Source organism: Malaya genurostris, chromosome 2, assembly GCF_030247185.1.
Source record: "Malaya genurostris strain Urasoe2022 chromosome 2, Malgen_1.1, whole genome shotgun sequence".
In the NCBI taxonomy this organism is placed as follows: Eukaryota; Metazoa; Arthropoda; class Insecta; order Diptera; family Culicidae; genus Malaya; species Malaya genurostris.
In genome coordinates this window covers 338,775,287-338,798,563 of record NC_080571.1, presented here as the reverse complement: position 1 = coordinate 338,798,563, position 23,277 = coordinate 338,775,287, and the positions used below count along the sequence as shown (strand labels likewise).

The following is a 23,277-nucleotide window of genomic DNA, read 5'->3' as shown; positions in this document are numbered from 1 at the left end:
CCCAGAAAGTATAGACGCACTTTGATTTCGCTGTAAATGATTCACAAGAGTAGAATATTCAAATTTTATTCGATATACTGATAATATTAGACTACAACAACAGAATATTATTCTCAACATTTGCTACTTAGCCATTGTAGACTAGCTGGCGCGCCTTCTTGCGAACGTTCCTCATTAAATTCCGTACAGACTTCTTGGCGACAAGTTTTGACACTTTTTTCCAATTTTTTTCGAACTGTTAAATGGTTTCGGCTGCGATACATGTTTCCTAAGATGTACCTTCGTTAATGCTCAAAATTCCTCAATTGATCGAAGTTGTGGGCAATTTGGTGGATTTATGTCTTTTGGGACGAAAGTGACATTTGTGGTAGTACACCATTCTACCGATGATTTCGAGTAGTGGCAAAAAGCAAAATCTGGCCAGAAGACAACGGGATCCTTGTGGCTTCGAATCATGGGTAGAAGTCGTTTTTGTAAACATTCCTTGATGTATATTTCGCTGTTCATTGAAGAAGTGATGATAAAGGGTTTCGAAATCTTACCGCAGCTAAGAGCAGGCTTTCTTACCAAATTTTTCGACTTTAAACGGTTTCTCGGACTGGTTTAACACTTGCCATTCTCGCAACGTATAATAACGTGGTTCCAGCAAGGATTTGTAATCGAGTTTCACGTAGGTTTCGTCGTCCATGATTATGCAGTTCAAATTTCCAGCAAGAGTCGTATTGTACAGCTTTCGAACCACGTTTTGGTTGTTTCTGCTTCTTATAGGTTCGAAGATTCAAACGTTCTTTAGCACGAAGAACATTTGACTTCGAAGTGCCCACTTTTTGGCCACATTCCGCACTGAAACCTCCTTCTTTTGCTCGAACGCCTTCAGTATACGTTTATCCAACTGAGGGTTAGAAGGACCTTTTTTTCGACCCGTTTTCGGTTTATTCTCAAAGGTGTTATCCTCACCGAACTTTCTGATTGCATTTCGCACGGCTTTTTCACTTATTCCTTCCATTTTTGCTATCTTTCTCAGTGACAGTCCGCGTTCTGTGCACCATTCGTACACAATTTTTCGACGTTGTTCTGCTGAAAGTCCATGCATTTCGAAACAAACTAATGAAAACGAATAAACAACTGCAGAAGTGGTTAGAGAAGATTGTAAACAACAGGACAGATTCTGAACCATTTTTCTTGGACAGTCTTTAAAGGGTGACTTTTTAACGATCAATATAATTTGATGTTTGACGATGATCTCATGCAAATGTTGGTCGCGGCTCCGCTCCATGCGCAAGGTCCAATTTCGGCACACTATCATGAACATATCGGCCGGTTTTCACGAATAATGCCCCCACCCATAATCCACACCAAACAGTGCCTTTTTGGAATGCTCTTTGCCAACGCTCATTCATGATAAAATCATAGACCAAACTGGATAAGTTTGACAATGACACAAAGATGCAAGTAAAAAAAGTCACCCTTTATAATTTTTAGCAAAATATTTTATATTCGAAATTATTATTTGAGAATTTCGGATGCCCTGAAAAGGGCCGTTCAGTTGGTTGGTGTTGATGATGAAAGAACTGATCACGATTATCCAGCACTCCGTATTTCGATGAGAGTGTCTCAACAAGTCACCTTGTTTACGGCATTATCGAACCGCACGTAGTGCAAGTCGATACGATGCTGATTCCCGTAAAATAGGAACCTTTAATTTAACACGCGAAATGCAATGGAAATGGCATGTTGTCGTAAAACTATTAATTTTTCCGGAAAACTACTTTTGTAACAGAAAATATTTAGTTTTGCTTATCTCGTGTAGCGCAATCTAACACAAATGCTTTGAAGCAGTGTTGCCAACTTTTTTTTATTGGGGAATAAAAATCTACATTCATAAAATGTAAGCAATTTTCCAACAAACGTTGGTGAAAAATTGTTCAAAACTGATATTTCATAAAAAATGACAGGCTTAACATTCATTTGAGAATAGATTATTGTTTAAAAAGATTGTTTGAAACTCAATTCTGCATGTCACTTTAATTAATTCGGTACGCTGCATATATCAATCTATGACATACGCACTGAATAAAATGTACGTAATACACAAATAATGAACACAAGTTAATTTGATTTACTCTTGATCCTCAATTAATACTCTCTGATGTACGGAAAATGTTACAGTGAAAATAAAAATGCTTACAATTGTGATTTTGAAAGAAGTTAAACAGATTTCATCGAAGATATTTTTTTTTGCTTCGACATCTTTTTGGTCGGCAAACATTTCCTTCTCGGTAAGGAGAATTTTAAGGTAGACCACTTCAGGATGATCTCTTTTTAATTTCAGTTTCAATTATAATAGCGCCTTCTTCTGTTGTCAGATTTTACTCTGAATGTCTTTCTTTTCCTCCTCATCTTTTATTCTTTTAGTTGGATCAAGGAAAAGCCCACTGGAATTAGTTTCTGTCAAACTTGTTCTCCAGCAGGCATAAAACCTCCTCATCTTTTGCATCAATAGATAAAAATCATCCGAATGATACATTTCCTTAAATCTAGTGCTTCTATAGTAACTAAATCTAATGAGACAGTAACATAAGAAACGATTTCTTGATAACATTACGTGATAAATGAAAGTCGAAAGAATTGAAACATTTGTTAAATATGCGGCACATGCTAGCAATGGGCTCGTTATATCCATAATCAGTTCGGACATAGGAAATCCGAAGAAAAAAAAATAGGAAAACTACGACGTCTGTTAAGGACCTGGTGTTTTCAGAACACCAGGTCCTTAACAGACAATGCGCGTTCGAGAACAGTTTGTGGCATGTTATAGTCGAACTTGAATACAGAATTTTTGCTACTAAAAGAGATGATGGAGCATTTAGTAGCATTTAAAACCATTTTGATATATGAAATATGAAAGTCATCGACAAACGATAGTTTAATACACTTGATCGAAAAATTTAGATCGTTGAGATACAACAAAATAATGAACGGTCCAAGGTGACTTCCTTGAGGAACTCCAGATGTAACAGCACATGGTGAGGTTGCACAGGCTCCTATTTTCACTATCATATCATTACTAGTTAGATATGATCGAAACCAATTAAAAAAATGATCTGTTTAATCCCAGTCTACTTAACTTGGAGATCATTATGTGATGATTGATTTCGTCGAACGCAGCAGGATACTGTACCCTTGTTCACTTAGGATTTCTAATAGTACTGTTGTTGTACCGTTGAATTCCACTATCACGTCATTACGTCAAAACGTCAAAATCTCAGCTGAAACCGCGCCAAATCCGCGAAAACCGCTCAATAGTAGAAGCTAAGCCCGCAAATGGCACCTAAACGGTTCAAAGTTTGTCATGATTTCCGCTAGACACATCTGGACGCAAATTTCTAAATCAAACTTCTTTCGTAATGTCGTCCCTTCAAGTAACGCTTTCTTGTCTGATGGCATAATGAGTTATGTCAATGCAATGAACCCGTTTACTTTTTCCTGCAAGCTTGAATTTGAATACAAATAATAGTCATTATTCAATTATTTTCCATTAGGTGCAAGTCAGCAAAAAAAAAACAATCAGACTCGATATATGCACAATTGAACACTGTTAAAAAAATTTGCGCGCAAAAAAACTTGAAAGTGTAATTCGACGGGCTATACTTTGATACAACTTAATTACAACTAAAAACTGACGAGTAAAAAACGTGCGACACAAAAACAATTTTTTTTTCTGTGTGCTTCAAATCGTCAATCCTCGACCTACCGGTGATACGTTTTTTTTCTATTTTATTTTATTTCATTGCCGCAAGGTCATCTAATCACTACCATTACAACGTTTAGCCATGTGTCGGGGCACGGCTACTGGCGAGATAGCCAAGAGAAACCGGACAGCAGTCCCAATGTTAATACCATCAATTATCGTCCCCGTCATAATTACATATATGGTTCACCTGATCCGCAACCGCACCGCGACTGTGCGCGAGCAGATGAATGAAAGAAGACCATGATTATCTAATGCAACAGCAGCAGCAGATGGAGCGTTCAATGGTTTGCCGTTTTGCGCGAAGAAACCAACCAAAGCGCACGGATGGCCGAACTCGCTAAACATTGCTCGACCCCGTTCCGATATGTCTTATTCACAATAACCCAATCCGTTTGTGTTGTTATCGCTTAGCAACCAACCCCAACTGAAAAAAAAACATCGTTCTGCTCAAATCGACGCTATCTTTGATTGATTAGATACCTGCGGTCCGAACGATGTTAGAAATTTGCTACACCGTTGCTGAACATTCTTCCAAGTTGTGTAATAATTAACTTCATAACTGACCTTTCAACCGAAGCCAGCAGCCTTACACAATTCCACAATTGATGGTCAGTTCGAGCGGTTCGAACTTTTGCTCCAGCAAAAAAGACGTCTGTCATCCAAAAGCGTACAACCGATTCACGCTCCGGTTACGAAACCGGGAGTGCATCACGGCGGCTGCGACGGCGGCGCTGGTCACGAACTGTCCCCACAATTCATGACAACACGACCATAAATCCCCACTGCGATTGCAACTGCGCTGGTGTGGGAAACGAGCCGGCTTTCCTGCCTGTTCCTGGCAACCGTAGAAGATCCTTATCTATCGCTCTACGACTAGCGTGGCGTGGACCAGTTTCGCAACCATCGAAACGAAAATCTTCGGATCCGAAGGGTAATCCAAAGCCCCCATAGATCAAGCCCGTGGTGCCCCGACCGATCGACGTTGCGATCAATCAGAAAGTTTGCCGACGTGCGTGTTAAGCGATTCGATGTTTGGCCATTCCAGGCGGAGGAGGTCCCCGGGTGAGAAGTTTTCGGTGGAAACAATCTTGTTAGGATAGTGGCAAGTCGACCAGTCTTCCGCCAAATCGGTGCGGTGCGGTACGATGCGGGATTGATTATTATCGTCACCTATCGAGTCGAGTCGAATTGTGCACGCGTGACCGGTGAGGAGGGCAGAGGAGGTAAAAATAAAAGAAAAACAAAAAATACGGGCGGCGATTTGCACGTTCGGTTAATCCAAACGCGGGGCCTTGTTTTCGGGGTGGCACGGAATACGGCCAACCCAACTACGTTCCAGTCATGCTACGGATAATTTTTCTTGAAAATTTCTACCTCAAAGCAGCCTGACATTATGAAGATTTAATAGGGACGGAAAGTGGACAGCAATGAAAGTGAAGCCATTTGAATCGAAACGCAGCGTGAACTTGTTTGCAAAACGGATCTTTTGGCGAGCTGTGGCGTTAGGTGAAAACGAGCAGATTATGCGATTATGCTGCTGGAAAGAGTGGAAATCGACACTTTTCCCAGGCGATTTATTTTTTGGTTACATGAACGAGCAAGATTGGAAAAGTTAACAGACACCGTTCATACTTTCTGTTTGTTTTAATTTCATGAATATATTCAGGCCTTTTCAACAACTTCGAAGGAATTACGCTTCAAAAATTCATTTCGTTCTGAGATTAATCAACCCTATTCCTTCATATGTCGTGCTGAGTAACGATTTTTTAAGAACCTTGGTAACATATGACTATCAGCAAGTAATGTGTCATATCTTAAAAACAAACTGCCTGAGGCACGGCTTTTCACGCATCAAATGGAGTTAACACTTTAAAAAGACTGAACGGAAAATTCTAAAAAACTAAAATAACGCCATCGTCATCTACTGAATGCCAATTACCAACGATTCACGTCTGCTAACAGCAATAAGAATAATACAAAGATTTTTAGACTAATCCAATTGCCAGTTCCTTTTCACGGACTGCATCATCGATCCTCGGAAAAGTTCGTTGACTGACAACTCAGACATTTATAGAAACACACATTTTGTTGCCAAAATTCGTTTTTATTATTCAACATAATTGCCATCAGAGTCGATACAGCGATTATAGCGATCTTCCAACTTTTCGATACCATTTTTGTAGTACGATTTGTCCTTTGCCTCAAAATAGGCCTCAGTTTCAGCGATTACCTCTTCATTGCTTCTAAATTTTTTACCAGCGAGCATTCTCTTGAGGTCTGAGAACAGGAAAAAGTCACTGGGGGCCAAATCTGGAGAATACGGTGGATGAGGGAGCAATTCGAAGCCCAATTCGTTCAATTTCAGCATGGTTTTCATCGACTTGTGACACGGTGCATTGTCTTGATGAAACAAAACTTTTTTCTTCTTCAAATGAGGCCGTTTTTTTAAATTTCGTCCTTCAAACGCTCTTATAACGCTATATAATAGTCACTGTTGATGGTTTTTCCCTTTTCAAGGTAGTCGATGAAAATTATACCATGCGAATCCCAAAATACAGACGCCATAACCTTACCGGCCGATTGTTGAGTCTTTCCACGCTTTGGGCTCGGTTCATCGCGTGCAGTCCACTCAGCTGACTGTCGATTGGACTCCGGAGTGAAGTTATGGAGCCATGTTTCGTCCATTGTTATATATCGACGAGAAAAATCTGTTTTATTTCGATATAACAGCTCCAAACACTGCTCAGAATCATCAATTCGTTGTTGTTTTTGATCGATTGTGAGCTCACGCGGCACCCATTTTGCACAAAGCTTTCTCATATCCAAATATTCGTGAATAATATGTCCAACACGTTCCTTTGATATCTTTAGGGTGTCAGCTATCTCGATCAACTTCACTTTACGGTCATTGAAAATCATTTTGTGGATTTTTTTCACGTTTTCATCGGTAACAGCCTCTTTAGGACGTCCAATGCGTTCATCGTCTTCGGTGCTCATATGACCAGTACGAAATTTTGCAAACCACTTACGAATTGTTGCTTCGCCAGAGTCTGGATAACACTCATCAAGCCATTTTTTGGTATCGGCGGCACTTTTTTTCATCAAAAAGTAGTGTTTCATCAACACATGAAATTTCTTTTTTCCATTTTTTTTCACAATAACAAAAGTAGCTTCACTCAAAATGCAATATCCCACAAACTAATAATCAGACAGCTGTCAAATTTATACACGTATCTTTTGAAAGTTGGTACTAACTGAAAATGGTATGGATTTAATTCTAGTGGCGCCCTCCCATAGAAACGATACGAACTTTTCAGCCGATCTGTTACATACCAGCATTGATATTGGCAGTAAATTAGCTTCAACGTTGAACTATTCACTGCACGAAACAGAGAAGGGTGAAAATGAATAAGCAAAACTCTATCAGGTGTACAACTTTGCTTCCGCCGTTTATGTGCCCAATTCTCGCCATTTGCGGGAAGTTTTACTTTTCTGTTCCAATTCGAAAAAATATGCAGCTGAAGCGCATCGAATGCTCTCAGAAACTTACGGTGATGCTGCTCTGAGTAAATGAACGCGTCGGGAGTGGTTTCAACGTTTTAAAAATGGTGGTTTCGATGTCGAAGACAAACATGGTGATGGAAGAGAAAAAACCTTCAAAGATCAACAACTAGAAGCATTGCTTGATGAAGATTCGTGCCAAACCTAAGAAGAGCTTGCCGAATCGTTGGGAGTGAGTCAGCAAGCCATTTCAAAACGTCTCAAGGCCCTGGGCATGATTCAGAAGGAAGGAAACTGGGTGCCGTACGAGTTGAAACCGAGGGACATCGACGCCGTCTATTTGTATGTGAGCAATTGTTTAAAAAACAAAATCGTAAGGGGTTTTTACGTCAAATCGTAACCGGTGATGAAAAGTGGGTTCGATACGATAATCCTAAACGCAGAAAATCATGGGGAAAGCCCGGGCATGCTACTTCGTCAAAAGCAAAACCGAATATTCACGGTGCCAAGGTTATGATTTGTATTTGGTGGGATCAGCTCGGTGTGATTTACTACGAGCTCTTAAAACCGGGTGAAACCATCACAGGAGATCGCTACCGAACGCAACTGATGCGCCTTAGTCGCGCGCTAGAAGAAAAGCGGCCACAATATCAAGAGCGACATGACAAAGTTATCCTCCAACACGACAATGCTCGGCCTCGCGTCGCAAAAGTGGTCAAAAAGTACCTGGAAACACTGAAATGAGAAATCTTGTCCCACCCGCCGTATTACTCAGATGTCGCCCCTTCTGACTTCCACCCATTCCGTTCGATAGCACAAGGCCTAGCAAATCAACATTTTCAATCCTTCGAAGAGTTGGAAAAATGGATTGCTTCATGGATAGCGTCAAAAGAGGACTCCTTTTCTCGAGCCGGGATTCGAAAATTGCCGGAAAGATGGGAGAAAGTTGTCGCTAGCGACGGACAATACTTTGAATCATACATCTGTAAGCACTTTTTCGCAAGCTTTTGATTTTTGGAAAAAAAAAACGGCGGAAGCAAAGTTGTACACCTGATACTAATACATTCTTCGCTGCTGGTATACATCATGCATGTTCGTTTTATACATTCGTTTGTCATTCGTTGATTTACTTTACTCTTCGAATCGGTTCGAATAGCGTCACTGCGTTGATCGTTCGCGAAGCATGTTTCATCTAATAAATTCATCATATCTCGTGAAGTAGCAGCAATTGCAGAGTGCTGGGATATGGTTCATCGCATACACATGAGACTATGGTAACAATGTAGGGGGAAACGTCTTAATTTGTTTGTTTCAAAGACAGCACGAACGATCATCGCGAATTAGGTTTTGACGATGATCGCTGTATAAATATTCGTTCCATATTCGCGTTAAGTCATTCGGGTGTATATTCAATGCGAATAACAACTGCAAGGAACAAAGGCGAAGGGAAGCGAACGATTATCATTGGCGTTCGTTGCATTTTTGATATTCGAGCAACATTGATTTTATTTCCGAAACTTGATATTCGAGCCAAATGATCTTCGAATGTTGAATGAGTCGAGCTGGTTTTGCCAGTGATTCTATTACCTTTACATAGAGAAAGACAGAAAGGTGCCATCGAATAATTAAGAGCTTCAACTTCAATGATTATGAACATTTTTAAACAGATCTAAGACCTTCTATCCTTCAATTAACAAAGTGCTCTATAAACTAGGTTAAATTTTAATGGCCATTCTTCAGATATACCAGCGTTTCTCATTATTGAACATATGAGTGAAACCGCTAAAACAAAAGCGAAGGGTATTGATATAGGTTTTCTATTTTTAGCAAGTCACCTAAGAAAGCAAGGTTCAGCAGACCGGTGGATGGCGGTCGTGAATGACCCTCGATAGTTGCACGATAATGGTAGTATGTAAGGTCACTGTCCTTTCCCAGCAGACTTGGGGCTACCAGTTCACTCAGCACCACGTGGTTGCAAATTTGATTGAAGCATGAATGGGTCCGGTAGTTCCATTTTCGGCATGCACCGACCCCGGCAAGTCATTTAACCACCGGATAAACCTATTGTCCGCTCTCGAGCTGGGCCAGACCTCCGTCGTCGTCGTCATCGCGAAGAGGTTGGCCCGATCGCGAACTGCAAGGTCATCCACGATAGCCAGCCAGATAAGGTTTAGGTTCCACTCCGCACGATTTATGGGACCATTCACGACGTGGGGACCGGGACGGTATCGTCCGATCGGAGATTTATCTAGGCATGGTGGTTTCGAGCTCTGGCGCGCGCACTTGAATTCACTTTCTTTCGGACAATTCGCAGCACACACCGGTGTGGGTATAGTGGGTAAGTACACCTTTCACTTGATGGTCACCGGTGCAATGTGCACTCACGGACCCACCGTTTTCCCTTTGGAACGAAGTTCCTCCCGCAACCTAATGTACGTGTGGGGGTTTGTGTATTTTTTAAGAGCTAATTCTTCGGCAGAAGTCGCGACCGATGCCATCACGGCACGGTGAACGAAATTTTCAAATTCTCATCGCAACGCTCCCATGATGATGTTGGCGGCGGTGGTCAGTGGCCTCCGCGCGCCCTGATGACATGACGATGGTGATCCGATCGGAAGCCGTGGAGTCAAAAATTAAAATGGCAAAAGCTTCGGTTCCTATCGATGGCCAGCGTCGACCGTGAGAGGTACTTTTGTGCGGTATAATAATGTTGGAATGATGTTTGTTGTTTTACCTTCGTTGTTTTGCAACAACAACAAAAACCGTTGCAAACGGCGCGAACGAACGGAACAAAGGAAGAAAGGCGGGACAATTTTGTTTTGGTTGTCTATCCATGCGCGATTTCGGTCGCTAAGTGACCGAAAGTCGGAACCGCCCTCCTCCTCATGGAATGCTACCGAAGGGTTGTGTGAGAAATGAAAGGCTTTTTTTTGCGCTGATTGATTGAATAAGATTTCATTAGCAGAAATAGATAAAAACAACGGGATGGTTGCGAAACTGCGTGAAAATGATATAATTTCAAAATTTCCGGCGTTCAAAGCTCATTTATTTAAAAAACTTCCGCGCTTTGTGAATCTGTAATTCGAAGTGATCAAACAGTACAGGCATGATTATCTGACGTATGTTATTTTTCTAACGCTGTATACCGCATTTTTTGTGTCTTCTTGAGGTTTAGCTTGACTATGGTCCATTATTTTTATATTAAGCAAAGCTCTGGAATGTAATGAGGGTACATCTTCTTGAGCAGAACTTGGACTTTGTTCTCGGTGAACAATGTTTTTTTTTTCAGTAGTAGCGAAATGCCAAATTTATCCAAAACAGAATAGAACAATTTTTTCGCACTTGAGCAAAAGCAATAGTCGAAATTTCTTGCACATAAATTTCCTGGTTGATTGTCCCAGTCACGATGTAAATGCTGCTTTTCAAGCCATAGGAACAGATGGCTTGCCGCACGAAAAATTTCTATCTATATTTTTCGATTTAACATATGTCTTGACATAATTTCATCGTCCTGTATAACGCAATCAAACATCGTCAACATCTTCCTTCACTGCTTCTGGACTCATTTGCCTGTCCATCGTCACTGCTTGGGTTGGAGGTTCAACGCATAGGGCGCTGATCTTACACACTGAAATGAAAAGATCCGGGTCTCTCACAGGAAAGACGTGAATAGTTTCGAGCCGTGTATATTTTTGTTGAAGGAGCAAGCCTCTAGGTGGCCCAAAACCAAATTTCATAACAATCTATCCACTAGGGTTTGAATAACAGCTGATCGTGTCAGACGAGTTCTAGTTTTCCTCAAACTATGGAAAAAGACGAGATTCGTGTCCTGAAAAAAAACCTGTCCGGTGAAATTGAATGATTTGCGACACGAATTGGTCCCCAATCCCCCGTATTCTCCAGACCTGGCCCCCTGCGACTATTATCTATTTCCAAACCTGAAAACGTTTCCCCAGGGAGAGAAATTTTCGACAAATGCTGAAGTCATTGCAGGAACGGAAGCCTATTTTGAAGGCCTTTTTTTTTACAGGGCATCAAATTGTTAGAGGACCGGTGGGTCAAGATTATCGCTCTAAAGACTGTCCCAGAAAGTATGGACGCACTTTAATTTCGCTGTAAATAATTCACAAGTGTTAGATATTCAAATTTTATTCGATATACTGATAATATTAGACTACAACAACAGAATATTATTCTCAACATTTGCTACTTAGCCATTGTAGACTAGCTGGCGCACCTTCTTGCGAACGTTCCTCATTAAATTCCGTACAGACTTCTTGGCGACAAGTTTTGACACTTTCTTCCAATCTTTTTTCGAACTGTTGAATGGTTTCGGCTACCGAGACATGTTTCCTAAGATGTGCCTTCGTTAATGCCCAAAATTCCTCAATTGGTCGAAGTTGTGGGCAATTTGGTGGATTCATGTCTTTTGGGACGAAAGTGACATTTTTGGTTGTATATCATTCTACCGTTGATTTCTAGTAGTGGCAAGAAGCAAGATCTGGCCAGAAGACAACAGGATCCTTGTGGCTTCGAATCATGGGTAGAAGTCGTTTTTGTAAACATTCCTTGATGTATATTTCGCTGTTCATTGAAGCAGTGGTGAAACAGTGGGATTCGAAATCTTACCGCAGCTACAAATTGCTTACCAGACCATAGCTTTCTTACCAAATTTTTCGACTTCAATCGATGTCTCGGACTGGTTTAACACTTGCCCTTCTAGCACCGTATAATATTGTGCTTCCGGCAAGGATAATCGATTTTCACGTAGGTTTCGTCGTCCATGATTATGAAGTTCGAATTTCCAGCAAGAATCGTATTGTACAGCTTTCGAACCCTCGGCCTGATCGATGCTTCTTGTTTCGGACTACGTTTTGGTTGTTTCTGCTTCTCATAGGTTCGAAGATTCAAACGTTCTTTAGCACGAAGAACATTTGACTTCGAAGTGCCCACTTTTTTGGCCACATCCCAAACTGAAACCTCCTTCTTTTGCTCGAACGCCTTCAGTATACGTTTATCCAACTGAGGGTTAGCAGGACCGTTTTTTTTTTTGGACCCGTTTTCGGTTTATCCTTAAAGGTGTTATCCTCACCGAACTTCCTGACTGCATTTCGCACGGCTTTTTCCCTTATCCTTCCATTTCTGCTATCTTTCTCAGTGATAGTCCGCGTCCTGTGCACCATTTGTACACAATTTTTCGACGTTGTTCTGCTGAAAGTCCACGCATTTCGAAACAAACTAATGAAAACGAATAAACAACTGCACAAGTGGTTAGAGAAGAGTGTAAACAACAGGATGCAGCCATAAGAATTGACAGATTCTGAACCATTGCGAAAAAATAAAAAAGTTTTTGCGGTAGAAAAATCGACTTTTTCTTTGTTAGGCCCAGGACTTTTCACTCCATGTAGTACACTGATGTCTTTTTTATGCGACTTTTTTTATGCGACTTTTTTATGCGACTTTTTTATGCGAATTTTTATGCGGTTTTTTTTATGCGAAGTTTCAGAGTTATGCGGGTTTTTTATGCGAATTTTCAGAGTTATGCGGTTTCCTTTCTGCAATCTTTTTTATGCGAAGTTTCAGAACTATGCGGTTTTTTCTAAGCTTATTTTCAGAGTTATGCGGGTTTTTTTTCATGCGGTTTTTTTATGCGGTACGTAAACTCGCATTAAAAAAAAGATTTCAGTGTATATACATACGTTTTCACGCTATTGAAATAACGTTTAACGATATTGAAATATAAGTGAACTTCTTGTGGAATTTTTCCATTCTGTTTCAACAGACTTCGCAACCGAATCTCAAGGTGAAATGTGCGAATTGCACGCGTCGCGTTTTGAATCAATTATTCAAAAACTAAACAGAATTTAAAACAAAAACACTCAAGTTTTCGCAATTGAATTCATCACAACTAAGTATTCTCAGAATTTTGAAATGTTGCTTGGGCGAGCAGTAATTGGTTTTCGAAATGTTAAATGATTTTAAAACTAAAAATTGGCGTTTGAAGAAAAATTTCACAAAAAAATCTGAAAAGGAAACTCTAAATTATAGAACTTTAGTCGAAATAACCGAAATTTTAAAAAGTTTTAATTTATTTTATAAAACTTCATTCTATATCGCATGCTGTTTCGAATGGTGATGTGAGAAATGCACGGTGGGTTCGGTGGTAATATATCGTGAGCAAAAATTACATATGAAAAAATGATAGTAATTTTTCTTTTTCTAAGATAACTGATGTTTATAAAGCTATTAATATTGCTTTGCTGTGTAATATCACATAATAGATATTACTTATATTACTGTAGCACAATTAAAAATTTAACCTAGACAGACAACTGAATGAAATAAATACAAGTCAAGTATTATTACTCATTTAGAACTTTGTAACATATAACATTCATATAACCTGGTGCCCCAATTCAAAAATATAAACAATTAGAATACCTTTTTCACAAGCAAACAAAACCTGTGGTAAGCCCACTGCGCTCAAACACTGAAAATATTCCTGTGTTTGATGTGTCGTCTTTAGCTGTTAAAATTTCGTGCTTATTTTTTGAGACAACAATTAACTTTAACGTGCAAAACCATGGCTAGTTCTAGAATGCTTTTGTGTTTTTGAAAAATAATATTGAATAAAATAATACACAAACAGGAATCTGTACTTAAGAACAGTGGCGTCTCGTCCTCATATGCACCTCGTGCACATCTGGTCGAATTGAAGGAATGAACTGCGTCCCCAGCTCCATCCAAATTCAATTATTTTTTTTGGAATCTTTATTTATTTGATGAAAGCAGGTTGGATCGCACCGAAATTGCGCGTATTTACACGCATCTCACATACATCAGACATAAAATTTTCAAGTATCTGTTGTCGCTGTGTTAGTGTCTTTTCCGTGCACATAAGTTACTGCACAGATTCAAGAAGAGAAACAATTACTAAGCTCAGATCTGAGATTTTTTTGTTTAATAATAAATCCCATCCGAAAGTAAATCGTTATCTCATTGTATTGAAAAACACAAGCGAATCTCCATTCCTCCATTTTAAAATTTCACTTTTTCACTTACAACGAACTGTTACATCTGCTATCATACCACACAAGCAGTGCACAACTAGTCAAATTTGTCACGAGACGCCACTGCTAAAGAATGATAGTTGTCTATTTTTTTTTAAAGTAAGAAAGTGATCGAATTCTCTAGAAAAGTATACAAATTAACTGTGTATGGTCACACTCTTTAGGAATATGATAGATGTTGCATACTTTAGTGACAAATACAGTGAATGAGTTTTAGTACAAATCCTCACAAAAATTAATCACTATTATTGAATTTATTTACAACAATACATAATTAGCTGCTCTCATCTTTTTTATTCCGAAAAAAAACAAATAATTCGAAGAGATAACGGTTCAGAAGTGCTAGTTTTTTTTTTGCGTAGAACTATCAAGGTTTTACCCAACTGAACTATGAATACAAGGAAGAAAATTTTGAAAGTTTTAGACTCGTTCTGTCTGTGAAGACAATGACAATGACTCGGCATGTCTGTGAAGACGATGACAATAAGAATAAAATTGCAGCACACGTAGAGTTGAAGCTTTAATCAATACAAATTGTTATGCACTAACGAGTCGGACACGAAACGTAGGGAAATTGTTTTGATTGAAATCAGTGAACATTTTTCAATCCTAACAACATTCTTCAAGCGAAACATCCCACTATAGCATCTTACCTACCTCTTACTAAAGCAAAATCAGTTTATTCTGTGGGGTTTTGCGGTTGTTGTTCCAGTTACTCTGGACTCCTGTTTATCGACTGTAGACTTTGCAGACTGTAACCCTTTCGCTTCCACTGTTGAAACATCACTGGAATAAACAAAAAAGAAAATGTCAGTATTAGAAACTTGTCATATCAATTGAATATTGAAATTTCTTGGGTAGTAATAAGAAGAACTACGGTGGTTATGTAGGTTTTGTGTAAAAATAACAACAATAAAATCCAAGAGAGTGTTACATGTGGTGATGAGGTCAATTCGTCCGCGTCTCATATCATTTCTTCTGATGTGACCTAATACTTATTAGCAACAAATTATTCACTGGGTTTCGATCTGTTTGAAGCATATTTGAAAGAGGGCCTTCGCTAACTTCATATGAACTTAGCGAAGTACTCAAAAAAATAAAAAATAAATTGAGCAACAAATTCGAATTTATCGTAACTAATTAGCAACAAATTATTCACTGGGCTACGGTTTGTTTTGAAGCATATTTGGAAGGGGGCTTTGCTAACTTCATATGAACTTTGCGAAGTACTCAAAAAAAATTTTAAAACTTGAGCAACAAAGTCAAAATTACTGTAACTAATTAGCAACAAATAAGCAACAAATTATTCACCTATTTGCGTTATCATCGGCGAGAGGTGTTTCGCTAAGTTCATGTTCATTTTCTCTTGACACTCAACCAGTCTCGTTAAAGCAATATTTTTTTCATTAGAAGAATTTCTGACATGAATTTGGGCTGATTTTTGACACAAATTCATTCGGATTGTGTCGAGTTGATCACAGTTACGTCGTATACCCGATCAGATGATAATAACAGAATTATAACAACTGGAGTAATTTATTTCAGAAATATTTTGTAACAAATCTTGAAATATTTTTGGCTGGTAAGCTGTTAAAATAACAAAAATCATAACAAAAAATACTCTGGCGGAAACAAAATCGTAACAGATTTTGAAACGTTCGTATCACAATTATTATTGAATTTGATATAACTACAGAAGTCCGAAAGCAGAAAGTTATAACAATAATTGTAATAAATTAAATAGCATATTTAACACAGAAAAACTATATCAGAGCTAACTTTTAGCATCGTTTCAATCCAAAACTGTTGAATGATTTTTTTTTGAATAAATGAATAATTTATTTAGGAATCTGGTTTCTTGTTTAAGTTTTTTGAAATCTGTTCATTATATTTCGATATAAAACAACAGAAAAACTCTTTTTTTCAATTAATGAACTTTTTCATGAGTCTTGCAAATGAAAATAAAATATCATAGCTGATTTTGTTATTATACTGTTATCATAAGTTTTACCTTCAACTGTTTTCATTTGTTAAATATCTCAAAATAACACAAGTTGTTATACATATCCACTGTTGATATATTTGTGTTATGATTTTGTTATGTGCATCTGATCGGGTATTTGACAACATTTCCGAATTGAAAACAATTGAACAAATGTGTGAAAAGAAATGCAGTTTGTCACATCTGAACAAATCGAGCGTATAGAAAAAGGCGTTCGATTTGTCGATTACGTCACTTTTGCGGTTATATCTCCCGAGTCGAGTGTATGAGCAATATGATCCTTGAACCTAATCCTTAACGCAACATTCGTGTCAAACCAGCTTTTCTCTCCCATCATTGGTCGGGAAGAGATATTTCAAAGCGTCAAATACGAATAAACCAAGAAAAAAAACTTTTATGGACTGATGTTTTCTCATTGATGAAGACTTCTACAGTATTAGGCTGAAACTAAATGTTTGTGCACTTCATGTATCAATGAAATGTTGAAAAAGTGTGTGCTTTACGTGTCTGAGGCTAAGATCCTTGTTTTCGGTAAATCAGTCAAAACAAATAAACCTAAACGGATGCGGTTTCAGTGACGTTGGTTGCGCGTTACGTTTCTCAGGTGAACATTTCTGAAGCATAATCTCGATCGATTTCCATGAGAATTTATAAAATCCCGAAGCGAAACAGATCGAACAATGGCCAGATGAATGGAATAGCTCCTACACGGAAAAAAGCGATTTTGAAAATTAAAAGTCGATTGGAAAAACGACATTTTTGATTTGGATGAATTTTTTTACACGATAGGTGATTATGTTCTCTACCTACAGTCAAAAATTCAAGTTGGACACTTGATAATATGTGCTCTAACTTTTCTCAGAGATTGCGCGACCGATTTTCACAAACTTAGATTCAAATGAAAGGTCCTGCGGTCCCATACGGAATTCCTGAATTTCATCCGGATCCGGAAATATACGGTAAAATGTGCTAAAAAATTTTGGTGAAAAACCGTAAAAAATTTCCTAGATCGACCTCAAATATTCTCCAATTTATTGTTTTTATCAGTAGACGGTCAAACCAACCGATTTCAGTTGTTCTTTCAATAATCCAAGAAACTTATTTTGAAGAAAACCACAGTACTATATATGATAGTATGATTGATATGAGAGAGGCATTACATTACACCACTAGGGGGATTAAAACAGTTATTTTTTGGGAAAATTGAGTTTAAATTTTTAAAATATTTTTTTTTTACTAATTTCGTAAAAATTACTCATACAACACTTTTTCGTAGAATTTGTCATTTTTCGACTACCGGAAAATTCGAAAAAAATAGGTAAAACAAAATTTTGGCCCTTTTGAAAAGACAGTCTAGATCACTTTTGGAAAAACAAAGTATGCAGTGTTTTTTTTTGTAGCTAAATCTTTATGTACAGTAAGTTTCATTAAAATCTGAAAGATTGCTGCCAACATTTGTTCGAGTTAGCGCGAAACTCGTTTTCCGTTTCTTTTTCTAGATCTGTTTCTGGTTTTTGGCAACTCTACGTCATAACGCAAAACCATGAACGTAAATCATGAATAACGCTTTTAGGTGTAATTCATTACTGTGTTATCTAAATGTCACTAATGATCTTCTGGCCCTTATCCTTTATTCACGATTCTCTTCTTCGCTTCGAATATGGACTAACCAATTTAGCTGTCTTGATTTTGTCGTGAAGATGACTTACTTTACTATGGGGCGCGTTTTCCAAGTCGTGAATTGTTGTATCTAACTTATCAACAAAATTTTTGCAACATATCTTCGGAAATATGATCATTTAACGTTTTCAGTTGTATGACATTATCGCAAATAATTCAAAATTAAAGTTTACTGAAATGTTTGGTATCAACGAGTGTCAAAGAAGAAAACTCATGGCCCATGGTCATTCTAGCCTACGCAGTAAGTAAAGGCAATTCGCCGGTACGTACGTTGGTTGTAAACAATAGATAGTCAACTGGCACACCTCTTTGATTCTACATGTGTTTATTCGTTTTGACGTAGTTACGTTAGTTCTACTGTTTAAATGATTATCTTTCAACGAGAACTTGAAATTTCGAATATATCTGTAAATTGTTTTAGCTGTAACTTCTTCATTTTTCAAAAGGCACAGATGGGATAGCCATCATTCTGTAGGTTTTAATAACTGGTTCAAAATAAAAATTATCAAAAAAAAATACAACCCAGATTTTTTTTATTGACCTTTTTTGGATTATTTTGTAATTATTGAGAAAAAAAATCAAACATTTTTTTCAGTGTATTTTTCGCTTTAGAGTGCCCAATCGATTACCTACAACTTCTTCCTGAACGCCATTTTTGTACAATTAACGGTTTCCGAGTTACAACGATTTGAAAAAGGCAATTTTTGTGAAATGCAAAAATACGTACGCCTTTTTTAAAAATCAGTCGTGAGTCGGATTGACCTCTCCATCGGTTGAAAACTCTTGGTTTGCCATACTGAAGCCATGTGCAAAGTTTCATTCAAATCGGAGAAGGTCGATTCTGATTTTGTCACTTTTTCGTCTACTCATTCCATATTGCGATATTCGCGAAGCCAATTTTCCATCAAAGAATATCGATTGCGTCATCCAGCTGCTGCTGGTCGTTTGCATTGAAGCAAAATACAACGCAAAGTGGACAACGATGGGGAACACTATGCTGAATCTGACAATGGCTCCAAATGCTATCTAAAGAACTATCAAGATTGCTTCTTTGCAAATCAAGTATAAAAATCATCAGTTGAGTTCTAGAATCGTTTGCACAGCTTGTACACATTTCGTAGTGTAAAATTCGCACCAAACGAGTTCGAATGAAGCCAGCCATTTGACTGCTTCGCGTTCGCGAAAAATTTTCCGAACAGTGTTTTATATCGTAGAGAATTCCACAATTTAGCCCTTCTGGATGTCAGAAATGAATCCCATATACACCCAAACCTCCATTTACGTAATAATCGGGACTTCGTAAATCGAGTTATGACGAAAAAAAGTTAACGTTATTTGGAATTTTCAACGTAAAAAAAGTTTTCCCTATGTATAATATAATGGATAGCTATGGAACAAAAACTATTAGTATTTGCAGAAAAAGGATGTTCTAGGTCGTAACCATTTCAAAGATGGCGACTTCCGGTTCATCGATATTCGTGACAAACCATCAGAATATGGGTATTTTCGGAACGGGTTTGATAAGTACATGTCAGAAAACGACGTTTGAGGTGATTCAAAATTCCAAGATGGCGATTTCCGGTTTATTGATATTTCTTGAAAACCTTTACAATATGGATATTTTTGGAACGGGTTTGATGAGTACATGTCAGAAAACGATATTTAAGGTGGTTCTAAATTTCAAGATGGCGACTTCCGGTCTATTGATATTCCTTGAAAACCCTTTAAATATGGGTATTTTTGGTACGGGTTTGATGAGTACATGTCAGAAAACGATATTTGAGGTGGTTCTAAATTTCAAGATAACGACTTCCGGTTTTATGATATACTTGATATTCCTTGAAAACCCTCATAATATTGGTATTTTTGGAACTGGTTTGATGAGTAGATATTGGAAAATAATGTTCGAGGTGGTTCTGAATTCCAAGATGGCGACTTCCGGTTTATTGATATTCCTTGAAAACCCTCATAATATGGGTATTTTTGAAACGGGTTTGATGAGTAGATGTCAGAAAACGATATTTGAGGCGGTTCTAAATTCCAAGATGGCGATTTCCGGTTTATTGATATGCTTGATATTCCTTGAAAACCCTTATAATATGTGTATTTTTGGAACGGGTTTGATGAGTACATGTCAGAAAACGATATTTAAGGTGGTTCTAAATTTCAAGATAACGACTTCCGGTTTATTGATATTCCTTGAAAACCCTTTAAATATGGGTATTTTTGGTACGGGTTTGATGAGTACATGTCAGAAAACGATATTTGAGGTGGTTCTAAATTTCAAGATAACGACTTCCGGTTTATTGATATTCCTTGAAAACCCTTTAAATATGGGTATTTTTGGTACGGGTTTGATGAGTACATGTCAGAAAACGATATTTGAGGTGGTTCTAAATTTCAAGATAACGACTTCCGGTTTTATGATATACTTGATATTCCTTGAAAACCCTCATAATATTGGTATTTTTGGAACTGGTTTGATGAGTAGATATTGGAAAATAATGTTCGAGGTGGTTCTGAATTCCAAGATGGCGACTTCCGGTTTATTGATATTCCTTGAAAACGCTCATAATATGGGTATTTTTGAAACGGGTTTGATGAGTAGATGTCAGAAAACGATATTTGAGGCGGTTCTAAATTCCAAGATGGCGATTTCCGGTTTATTGATATGCTTGATATTCCTTGAAAACCCTTATAATATGTGTATTTTTGGAACGGGTTTGATGAGTACATGTCAGAAAACGATATTTAAGGTGGTTCTAAATTTCAAGATAACGACTTCCGGTTTATTGATATTCCTTGAAAACCTTTATGTGTATTTTTGGGATGGGTTTGATGAGTACATGTCAGAAAACGATATTTGAGGTGGTTCTAAATTTGAAGATAACGACTTCCGGTTTTATGATATACTTGATATTCCTTGAAAACCCTCATAATATTGGTATTTTTGGAACTGGTTTGATGGGTAGATATTGGAAAATAATGTTCGAGGTGGTTCTGAATTCCAAGATGGCGACTTCCGGTTTATTGATATTCCTTGAAAACCCTTACAATATGGGTATTTTTGGGACGGGTTTGATGAGTACATGACAGAAAACGATGTTTAAGGTGGTTTAACAATATACCGGAAGTCACCATCTTGGAATTCAAAACCACCTCAAACATCGTTTTCTGACATCTGCTCATCAAACCAGTTCCAAAAATACCCATATTATAAGGGTTTTCAAGGAATATCAATAAACCGAAAGTCGTCATCTTGGAATTCAAAACCACCTCAAACATTGTTTTCCGACATCTACTCATGAAACCCATTCCGAAAATACCCATATTGTAGTAATTTCCATAGAATATAAATTAGCGGGAAATGATTTTCATTGTATGCAAAAACAAAGTAGGTTCGTAAAAAAAGATTACGTTGTTTGGGATTTTGCTCGTAAAAAGAGTTACGTAAAAAAAGTTTACGTAAACGCAGGTTTGGGTGTAGTATTTTGATAGTTTCTTTCACTGAAATATGCAAATCGACATCAAAATTCTATATGTTGTTAATTTTTTTCACTCTCATTTGTTTCGTGTTAGTTAGTTGTGTGGTAGAAAATATTTGTCGTCAATAAGTCAATCGTAGTAGAAATGCACCCTTAACAATTTTGGAAGCGAAGCAGTTATGACTGTGACATTACTAACCCACCTTTTTTTTTGATTATTCATCAGTTCTAACATTCGGCTGAAAAGTTCGTATCGTTTAATAGAAACACACATTTTGTTGCCAAAATTCGTTTCATTATTCAACATAATTGCCATCAGAGGCGATACAGCGATTATAGCGATCTTCCAACTTTTCGATACCATTTTTGTAGTACGATTTGTCCTTTGCCTCAAAATAGGCCTCAGTTTCAGCGATTACCTCTTCATTGCTTCTAAATTTTTTACCAGCGAGCATTCTCTTGAGGTCTGAGAACAGGAAAAAGTCACTGGGGGCCAAATCTGGAGAATACGGTGGATGAGGGAGCAATTCGAAGCCCAATTTGTTCAATTTCAGCATGGTTTTTATCGACTTGTGACACGGTGCATTGTCTTGATGAAACGAAACTTTTTTCTTTTTCAAATGAGGCCGTTTTTTTTAAATTTCGTCCTTCAAACGCTCTAATAACGCTATATAACTGTCATGGTTTTTCCCTTTTCAAGGAAAAACTGTTGATGGTTTTTCCCTTTTCAAGGTAGTCGATGAAAATTATACCATGCGAATCCCAAAATGGGTTCGGTTCATCGCGTGCAGTCCACTCAGCTGACTGTCGATTGGACTCCGGAGTGAAGTGATGGAGCCATGTTTCGTCCATTGTTATATATCGACGAAAAAAATCGGTTTTATTTCGATATAACAGCTCCAAACACTGCTCAGAATCATCAATTCGTTGTTGTTTTTGATCGATTGTGAGCTCACGCGGCACCCATTTTGCACAAAGCTTTCTCATATCCAAATATTCGTGAATAATATGTCCAACACGTTCCTTTGATATCTTTAGGGTGTCAGCTATCTCGATCAACTTCACTTTACGGTAATGGAAAATCATTTTGTGGGTTTTTTTCACGTTTTCATCGGTAACAGCCTCTTTTGGACGTCCACTGCGTTCATCGTCTTCGGTGCTCATATGACCAGTACGAAATTTTGCAAACCACTTACGAATTGTTGTTTCGCCCGGTGCAGAGTCTGGATAACACTCTTTAAGCCATTTTTTGGTATCGGCAGCACTTTTTTTTATCAAAAAGTAGTGTTTGATCAACACACGAAATTTCTTTTTTTCCATTTTTTTCACAATAACGAAAGTAGCTTCACTCAAAATGCAATATCTCACAAACTAATAATCAGACAGCTGTCAAATTTATACACGTATCTTTTGAAGGTTGGTACTAACTGAAAATGGTATGGATTTAATTCTAGTGGCGCCCTCTCATAGACACGATACGAACTTTTCAGCCGATCTGTTAGCTTGTTCCTTTATTTTCATTTCACATTTTCATGTTACATTGAAAATTCAGCTTTATGTTATTGATCACCTCGTTTCTAACAGTTGCTCTTTGGAATATAATCTAGTGTATTTTACGTTGCTTAACATATTCTGCCATTTCCAAATCCGATCATTATAAAAGTGCAGCTAGTCAAGCATTAAAATTCTACCTTAACCCGATCGTTTTGATATTTTGTAATGATAAGCTTGCAATTGCGCCTATGATAGCAATAAGAACCGTAATAACAGCCACTTATCAGGAAA

General features: G+C 37.8%; 1 protein-coding gene across 6 annotated transcripts in view; it reads right to left on the bottom strand.

The window, feature by feature from the left end:
- Positions 1–23,277, bottom strand: part of LOC131431744 (klarsicht protein) — a 627,074-nt gene that overhangs the window by 521,505 nt on the left and 82,292 nt on the right. For all 6 annotated transcript variants that reach the window (XM_058597617.1, XM_058597616.1, XM_058597621.1 and 3 more), the window contains exon 2: positions 14,983–15,111. The gene's annotated coding sequence lies outside the window, so the exon portion shown is untranslated. The remainder of the gene's footprint in view (positions 1–14,982; positions 15,112–23,277) is intronic.